Below are 9,943 nucleotides of genomic sequence, written 5' to 3'. Positions count from 1 at the left end.
TTAATTTATGACATTTACAGAGTAAAAATGGGAACTATCCATTTTTAATCTTAATAGATGAGCAGTTATATTTGTCAAAATTCAATATCTTCATTAAATTAGGGACCATCCTAATGGCGCAGAGAATTAAACAGCCACTTGAGACTCAGGTATCCCGTACTGGAGAGCTTGTTCTAGGCCCGGGTACTTTGCTTCCCAGCTAGCTTTCTGCTAATGTGCCTGGGAATGGATCAGATGATGATTCAAGTGTTTAGGACCCTGCTACCCATGTGACCAATCCTGTATCCTAGCTTTGGTCTGACACAGCCCTTGTTGTTGTGGCCTTTTTGAGAGTGGATCAGTGGGTGGAAGTTATCTCTGTCTCTCTCTTTCTGTCTCTCCCCCACCTCTAATGTTCTTTTTTTCAAATATTATTTTAAAAATTAATTATCATCATTAAGTTAAATTTAGCAAAGTAGGAATCATATGTAGCTTCCTTTGTTTGATAAAAACTATTTAATAAATATATACACCTACAGAGCATAATATTTAATGTTTACTAATATTTAATGTTGAAGCTTTGTAGGATTATTCAGTGAATGTGAAAGCAAGACAAAAATCATGCACTACCACTACCTCTTTGAAACATTTTTTTTCTGGAGGGCTTATCCAGTATAGTAAGGAAAATATAAACAAATACATACCTCCCTAACAACTACAACAATAAAAGAAAATGAGTCTTATATGAATTTGTAAGAAAATGTCAGATTTCTATTATTCTGGGTGATGTGATGCTGTGTATAGAAAATCTAAGATAATCTACTGAAAAATAATTGAAATTGAAATAGTTCAGTAAAGTAACCTATAATTATATATAACTATATATACTAGTGGCAAACAGAGATTTAAGTTTAAATAAGAAACTGTATAATAGAATTGAAATTTCAAATGCTAAAAAATAAATCTACAGCTTTATTAAAATATGTTAGAAAGATGGAAGTAAATGGAGAGAGATGCAACAGACTTAAATTTGCCAAAAATGTCACTTTTCTTCAAATTTATCTATAGATTTAGTTCAAGTCCAATAAAAATTTCAGTGAATTTTTTTTGTGGAATGTGAAAAAGTAATTCTGAATTTATACAGAATTACAGAAGTTAAGAAATAATCAAGTTAGCGTAAATAGAAATATGTTAATTTATACTATGTGGTATTAGCTCAAGGATCATAAGAAAAATGAGAAAATAGAGTCCTTAGAAATAGAACCAGGACTATAAATATTGATTTATGACAAGTGATCCTTCAGAGGAGCAGGGGAAGGCTAATGTAAACAAATATCATATAGGGACAAACATCATATATTCTCCCTGATCTGTGACACCTAACTGAGCTCCTAAAAGAAAACCTGTAGAAGTGAAACTGACACTATGAGAAGCAATGACTTGATCAGTCCTTGTCCTCACTGTTGAGGAAGCTTACTATTTTATTCTTTTTAGTATTTTCTTTTTCTACTTATAACATTGGTTTAACTATTTACTTAACACAGAATTATTTTTAGGTGTTTAAATCCAATTGAAAATTGATCCCTGTTAATAATAAGAGTGGGGATAAGAGACGGAGGAGATGTACAGTTTGGCACATGCTCACTCGGACTTACCCCTAATGGTAGAGCTAGAAAGCTGCCAGGGGATTCCAAATCCCATTAAGTAGGCCAATGCCATCTTATTAGTTAAAGTGATCAGTTTCAGTTCATAATTGATCATAATGATAGGATTAAGTGTCAAAGGGATCACATAAACAAGACTAGTGTCTGCTAATAATAATTGATAGAATTAAAAAGGAGAGAATGATCCAACATGGGAAACGGGCTACACAGCAGACTCATAGAATGGCAGATGCCCTAAACAGCACTCTGGCCTCAGATTCAGCCCTTAAGACATTCAGATCTGGCTGAAAAGCCCATGAGAGTATTTCAGGCATGGAAAGTCAAGACACTAAGGCAAAAAATGACCTACATGAGAGATCTCTATGAGTGAGATTCTGGTGGGAAAATGGGCCATCAAAGAAGGAGGTACCTTTCTCTGAAGGGAGGAGAGAACTTCCACTTTGATTATGGCCTTGTCTAAATAAGGTCAGAGTTTGTGGACTCAAGAAGCTTCCATAGCCTTGGCAGCTCATGACAAGAGCCTCGAGTGATCACTGACATAATAGACAAAAGTGTCAATTGTTAAATCAACAGCAGGAGTCACTGTGCACTTGCTCCCCATGTAGGACTTCTGTCCTTAATATGTTGTACTATGAGAATTAATGGTAAAACTAGTCTTCAACAGTACTTTATACTTTGTGTGTCTGTGTGGGTACAAACTATTGAAATCTTTACTTAGTATAGAGTTGATCTTCTGTATATAAAGATAATTAAAAATGAATCTTAATGAAGAGTGGGATGGGAGAGGGAGTGGGACGTGGGATGGTTTGGGGGTGGGAGGGCGGGTATGGGGGGAAGAACCGCTATAATCCAAAAGTTGTACTTACGAAATTTATATTTAGCAAATAAAAGCTCTCTATAAAAACTATGTATTAGAAAAGGTTTAACAAGCTATGAAGCATTTTATGAATGTAAATTTGTTATCTGAAAACTTAAAATAAAAAATTATGCTTTGTCAAAAAGAAATTGTGCTGGGACAGTTGGATTTTTAAAAATATTTATTTATTTATTTATTTGAAAGACCGAGTTACAGAGAATGAGGGAGGGAGGCAAGGAGGAGAAAGAGAAAAGAGGGAGAGAGAGAGTGTGAGAAAGAAAGACAAACTGGGGGGGAGAGATATCCAGGTGTTGTACTGGAGGTGGTGCAACCAGGGCTTGAACTGGTACTCATATGGGAAACCAGTGTCACAGGCAGTGGCTTAACCTGCTGTGCCACAGTGCTGGACCCAGCTGGATACTCTTTTTTTCCCCCCAGAAACCTTTTATTTAAGGAATACAAACTTCATACATTTCATAATTATAACCTTAGGAACATGGTGAATCTTCCCACAGTATCCAACCTCCTACCTACACTTTCACCCTCCTTCCTCCTCCCTCTCCTATTCCCATTCTTATTTTTTACTAAGATCTATTTTCAATCAACTTTATATACATATGATTTACTCTATGTTAAGAGTTCAGTAAGCAGTATGAAAAAAAAAAAAAAAAAAAAAAACCCTGCTCCGCAGCAGTGAGACCAGTGCTGTTCAAAGTCATTGCTTTCAAAGTGTCGATTTCACTTCTGTAGATTTTCTTTCAGGTGTTCTATTAGATATCACAGGTTATGGAGAGCATATGGTATTTGTCCTTTTGGGACTGGCTTATTTCACTAAGCACAATAGTTCAAACAACTGGATCTCATTTTTTTTTTTTTTTACTGTATAGTATTCCATGATGTACATATCCCATAATTTCTTTATTGAGTCTTCAGCTGATGGGCATTTGGGTTGATTCTATGTCTTAGCTGCAATAAACACGGTGGTACAGATAATTTTTTCATATGCTGATTGCATTTCCCTTGGGTAAATTCTCAGGCGTGGGATGTCTGGGTCATATGCTATATCTATTTTTAGATTTCTGAGGTATCTCTATACTGTCTTTTTTAAGATTTATTTATTTATTTAAAAGTCAGAGTTACACAGAGAATGAAGGAGAGTCAGAGAGAATGAAGTCTTCCTTCCATTGGTTCATTCCTCAATTGGCTGCAACAGCCGGAGCTATGCCAATCCAAAGTCAGGAGCCAAGAATCTTCTTCTGGGTCTCCCATGCAAGTGCTGGGGGCCCAAAGAGTTGGGCCATCTTCTACTGCTTTTCTAGGCCATAGCAGAGAGCTGGATTGGAAGTGGAACAGCCAGAACTCAAACTGGCGCCCATATGGGATGCCTGCATTGCAGACGATGGCTTTATCCACTATACCACAGCGCTGGCCTTGTGTTTAAGTTCTTTGCCCATTTCTTAACTGGATTGTTTGTTTTGTTGTTGTTGAGTTTCTTGATCCCTTTATACATCTGGTTATTAATCCTATATCAGTTTCATAGATTGCAAATAATTTCTCCCATTCTGTCTATTGCCTCTTCTCTTTGCTGAGTGTTCCTTTCACTTAGAAAATAAAATTGTATCCCATGTCACACCTAGCATAAAATTAACACCAGGAAGATTAAAAATGTTCATACAAAGATCAAAACAAGGAAACGTATACAAAATATTGAGAGTAGCTTCATGACTTCAAATAGAAAATGATTTCTTAAATAGACAAAAAAATTGGTAACTAAAAGAAAAGATTGATAAGGTTGATTTCATTAAATTTAAGATGTTTTATTGATGTAAATGAAAGAGAAATCATGGAGTGAGTGAATATATTCACAATTTTAACCAACATAATCAGAAAATAAAAAGAATGCTTACATGTTATCTAGAAAACAAAGACTGCCCATCCAATTGAAAAGTGGACAGAAGATTTCACAAATGAAGGAATCCAAATGACCCATGCACATTTAAAATGGTGTTCAAACTCATTAGGAGTAAGAAAACATATATAAAAATCTCAGTGAGAAACCACTGAATGCCCACTGGATTGGAGAAAATAGGAAAAAAAAGTGACCATACCAAAAGAAAAATATAGAGCAATAAGAGTTTTCAACAACTTGTAGAAGTATATCCTAGCGTAAACACTTTGTTTTGACTTCACATAGTAAAGTGCATCGCTACACAAATCAGAAATCGCTCTCTCAGAAAGATGCTTTATTATGAAATGTATACTTTTGTGCACTCTGGTACGTTTGACAAAAATATGAAGTGATGCTCAAAATGGCTCCAAATTAGATCCTGCCCAAACATCCATCAATAGTAAAATGAATAGACAGATTGTTTACTCATGTAACAAATCATATTCAGCAACGAACGAACAAACTACAGTTGTATGTAGCACATATGAATGCCAAAAACATAATGTTCCATCAAAGAAACAAGAGAAAAACAAGCAAAAGTAAGCCACATTGATTAGGGACTCCTGCTTACACGGCCACACGTAGAGCAAAGTGAGGTTGAACTAGCAGAAGTCCACGTGGGTTATTACCTCGAGCAGAGGGAGGAATTTAAGATCAGGAAGGGATGTGGAGTGTGTTCTTTGGTGCTGCTGAAGCTCAACATTTCTACCTTGGTGCGTTTTACACAGAGCACTCACCTTACTCTGATGAAAGTAAACTATGCAGTACAATTTCCTGCATCTGATATTTCATAATTTTAAAATGTGTAAGTATATGCAGAGTACTGGGGGAATGATATGAAGGAGGAGGGGCCGGTTCTGTGGGAGGGAGACGGTCGGAAGTCTCCTAAACCACATTTCCCTTGAACTGATACTTGGAAGTGGCTCAGGGAATGGGCGTGGCACCTGAGTGTTTAATCCTTGTAACAAATGCTTACTTATTTATCAGAATATTTAGATTGGGGAGATTGTTTTAACCTTACTATACATAAAATGCCAGTGAGAGTGTAAAGATGCTGATGGTGAATACGCTAGCTAAGAAAGTCCACTACTTTGAGGGTTCATAGATACAACACAGTTAAGTGTTGTTTGGGCAGGTTCATTCATTCTATCATGAATCCATTCATTCAACAAATAATTTCTGTGTATCATACACCATGCAATTCTAACGACACAGTAATATGTGAGCCTAATGTGGTTCCTTTTATTTATTTGAAAGAGTTACACACAGAGAGAGAGCAGAGACAGAGAGAGAGAGAGAGACAGAGAGCTCTTCCATCCGCTGGTTCACTCCCCAATCGGCAGCAATGGCCAGAGCTGCGCCGATCCGAAGCCAGGAGCCAGGAGCTTCCTCTAGGTCTCCCACGCAGAGGATCAGAGGCGCAAGGACTTGGGCCATCTTCTACTGCTTTCCCAGGACATAGCAGAGAGCTGGATTGAAAGTGGAGCAGCCGGGACTCAAATTGGCCTCCACATGGGATGCCAGCACTGCAGCACTGCAGGTGCCAGCTTTACCAGCTAGGCCACAGCACTGACCCCTAATGTGATTTCATTAACTGGCATTAATTTGCTTTCCAGAGTAGGTTAAATCATTGGGAATTCTGACATAGCTTCATAAGTTTGCTTCTAGATCTTTTGCTAAAGATAGACCGAATCCAATGTGTTCTTTGTTGTAAGTCTCTGAGATTGTATAGGTCTTCCTTGTCACAGTACCTCGCATGTAGGACTTGATCTCATCCGCAAATTGTACCTCCAAGGCTCAACTAATCTTGGCCAATTCCATTAGTTTTTAGGAAATAAGAACTGATTACCTAGAAAAGTACTTAGATGTTTCTGCCACTTCAGATTTCTTAGATTTTAACTTTACCTTCACTAGAGATCATTTGACCCACAATGGAGAGAAAAGAGGCTAGTAGTTGTTTTCTCTATAGGAAACCATTTCAAAAAATAAAGAAAGGTAAAAAGCAAACTAAATCCTAAGTATATTTCTAACATAACTACTTTTTCAAACAGTAGACATAGGGTTTTTTTAATTCTAGAAATTACAAAGTGTTTGAATTTTTTTCTTTCTCAGGAATTTTTACTCATCAATAGTCTAAAATTTATTATATGGTAAATTGTACTAGATAGAACCAAGGAAAAGCCTAGGATGGAATTTTTGAATATAAATTATTTTGATACACACACACACATATTGAATTCACACAATACCATATACTGATTTCAGAAAAGTGACATGATTTAATTTCTCATCCTTGAACTTTCCTGTAATTGATTAACCAGGCAGTTTTTTTTCCTTTAGTTTCATTGGATATTTGTTAAAGTTTATGAATACTCATATAATGCTATATAAATAAACTATAAATACAATTTTGAATGATTTGTCCCACCATGGCTGTTTTCTCTGTGTTCTTTGAAATGAAAATTGTTGTCCCAAAGCTGCTTGAGAGAGACTATAAACACACTTTATTTTTTAAAAAGGAAGGATGTGCAGCTGATCTAGGAAGCACCTAAGTTGAGAATTGAAGAAAATTTATGATTGGGACCTTAAGGTAAAATCAATAGGATGAACAATAACTGAAGCTGAAGGAGCAAAAGTTATAAGGCATAGGATATGGGAGAGTGTGGTAGACTCAGGGCTGCAAGTAGCTTAGTGTGACTGAAGGGTGGGCTGTGGAGGAAGATGTGGGCAGGCACTGAGACTGATGTGGTTAGTAAATGTAGGCAACCCAGGTAATTAAAGGAGGAAATATCTGCAAACTGTGAAACTGCTGAAGGATTAATACCTAGAATCTATAAAGAGCTCAAGAAACTCAACAATAATAGAGGCATTTTTTAAAAGAAGAAGATATTCAAATGACCAACAGACACTTGAAAAAACCCTCAGGATCACTAGGCATCAGAGAAATGCAAATCAAAACCACAATGAGGTTTCATCTCACCTCAGTTAGAATGGCTCTCATACAGAAACCAACAGACCATAAATTCTGGCAAGAATGTGGGGAAAAAGGTATCCTAATCCACTGTTGGTGAGAATGTAAACTGGTGTAGCCATTGTGTAAGGTAGTATGGAGGTACCTCAGAAAGCTGAATATAGACCTACTCTATGACCCAGCCATCCCACTCCTGGGAGTTTACCTAAGGGGAATGAAATCAGCATCTGAAAGAGCTATCTGTACCTCCACATTCATTGCAGCTTCATTCACTATAGCTAAGATATGGAATCAACCCAGCTGCTCATCACGTGATGACTGGATAAGGAAATTGTGGCATATATACACTTTGGAACACTAAGGAGTGTCTTGCAACAAAATGGATGCAACTGGAAACCATTATACTTAGTAAAATAAGCCAGTCCCCAAAAGACAAATACCATATGTTCTTCCTGATCTGTGTTAACTAATAAAGTATCTAAAATGTAATGTTTATAAGTGAAATTGACATTTTGAGATTTGATGATTTTCATTTTGTCCTGAAGGTAATAGGAAACCATTGAATGCTGTTAAGTAAAAAAGAGAAATAAAGATTTGTCTGAGGTCTTCAAAGCATTTATGGAAAATGTTATGATAGGACAGAAGAAGCTCATCAGTGGAGCCAGGAGCTGAGTATGTCACGTTATTCTACCTCATGTCCCTGGGAAGGTCCGAGATGAGGGCCAAGAGTGGCCCTTATAGGGCTCTCCCTGAGTTTTGGGAGGTGAGTTTCCAGAAAACAGTGCACTTCATAAAGGCAGACTGGAAGACATTTATTATGAAAAAAACTGTATGGATCTCTAAATATTTTTGCACTAAAATAAACTTTGATTTCTAGAATTCTTTTAATTTTAGAATTCATTTAATTCCAGAGGGAAGATGGCGCTTGACGGACCGGAGCAGATGGAGCTGGAAGAGGGGAAGGCAGGCAGCGGACTCCGCCAGTACTACCTGTCCAAGATCGAGGAGCTGCAGCTGATTGTGAATGATAAGAGCCAAAACCTTCGTCGGCTGCAGGCACAGCGGAATGAGCTAAATGCCAAAGTTCGCCTACTGCGGGAGGAGCTTCAGCTGCTGCAGGAGCAGGGCTCCTACGTGGGAGAAGTCGTCCGGGCCATGGATAAGAAGAAAGTGTTGGTCAAGGTGCATCCCGAGGGCAAGTTTGTCGTAGACGTGGACAAGAACATCGACATCAATGATGTGACGCCCAACTGCCGGGTTGCACTCAGAAACGACAGCTACACTCTGCACAAGATCCTGCCCAACAAAGTGGACCCCCTCGTGTCACTCATGATGGTGGAGAAGGTGCCAGACTCCACCTACGAAATGATCGGGGGACTGGACAAGCAGATCAAGGAGATCAAAGAAGTGATCGAGCTGCCTGTCAAGCACCCTGAGCTCTTTGAAGCCCTGGGCATCGCACAACCCAAGGGAGTGCTGCTGTACGGACCCCCAGGCACCGGGAAGACTTTGTTGGCCCGCGCTGTGGCTCATCACACTGACTGTACCTTTATCCGCGTCTCCGGCTCTGAACTGGTACAGAAATTCATCGGAGAAGGGGCAAGAATGGTGCGGGAGCTGCTTGTCATGGCACGAGAACACGCTCCATCCATCATCTTCATGGACGAAATCGACTCCATCGGCTCCTCGCGGCTGGAGGGAGGCTCTGGAGGGGACAGCGAAGTGCAGCGCATGATGCTTGAGCTGCTCAACCAGCTGGACGGCTTCGAGGCCACCAAGAACATCAAGGTCATCATGGCTACTAATAGGATTGACATCTTGGATTCCACTCTGCTTCGCCCAGGACGCATCGACAGAAAAATTGAATTCCCACCCCCCAATGAAGAGGCTCGGCTGGACATCTTAAAGATCCATTCTCGGAAAATGAACCTGACCCGGGGGATCAACCTGAGAAAAATTGCTGAGCTGATGCCAGGAGCGTCAGGGGCTGAAGTTAAGGGTGTGTGCACAGAGGCCGGCATGTATGCCCTGTGGGAACGGCGAGTCCATGTCACCCAGGAGGACTTCGAGATGGCAGTTGCCAAGGTCATGCAAAAGGACAGTGAGAAGAACATGTCCATTAAGAAACTATGGAAGTGAGCCCTGCATCCTTGGTGTGGACCCCTCAAATAAAGCTCTGTAGGACGAGCAAAAAAAAAAAAAAGAATTCATTTAATTCCATTTTTCTTTAAACTTCTGGATGTAATATCATATTATAGACCACCCTATCAGGTAGTAATTTGGGGAACAGATTATAGGATAAAACTTGGTGTTTGGGGATGAGAGGATTTGTCCAGAGGCAAAATTCAAACTACTAAACTGAAGAAATTAAATAACTTAGAACTAAGGAATTAATTTTTGTCCCAACTACTTATGAGATTTAGATTTTCCTTTGAGAAATTTCCAGATTATTGCTGCTTCAACTTACCTTGAATGTCATAGGTTTACATAGAGGTAGGAGATAATTTAATAAAGTCTATATGAAT

At 38.8% G+C, this 9,943-nt stretch overlaps 1 non-coding gene and 1 pseudogene across 2 annotated transcripts; both read left to right on the top strand.

Annotated features, from left to right (window-relative positions):
* The first annotated feature begins 8,055 nt into the window (after positions 1-8,055).
* LOC149125603 (Nuclear RNase P) lies at positions 8,056-8,292 on the top strand. The gene has a single exon (XR_016211449.1).
* Positions 8,293-8,328: 36 nt separating this feature from the next.
* Positions 8,329-9,621, top strand: LOC100350916 (26S proteasome regulatory subunit 8 pseudogene; annotated as a pseudogene). The gene has a single exon (XR_016210817.1). The product of XR_016210817.1 is annotated as a 26S proteasome regulatory subunit 8 pseudogene (transcript).
* The last annotated feature ends 322 nt before the right edge of the window (positions 9,622-9,943 follow it).

The sequence above is a fragment of the Oryctolagus cuniculus genome, chromosome 7 (assembly GCF_051225735.1).
Source record: "Oryctolagus cuniculus isolate XC-2025 breed Fujian yellow rabbit chromosome 7, ASM5122573v1, whole genome shotgun sequence".
NCBI classification, from domain to species: Eukaryota; Metazoa; Chordata; class Mammalia; order Lagomorpha; family Leporidae; genus Oryctolagus; species Oryctolagus cuniculus.
Note: the sequence above shows the minus strand (reverse complement) of the source record. Positions and strands in the feature narration are given on the sequence as shown.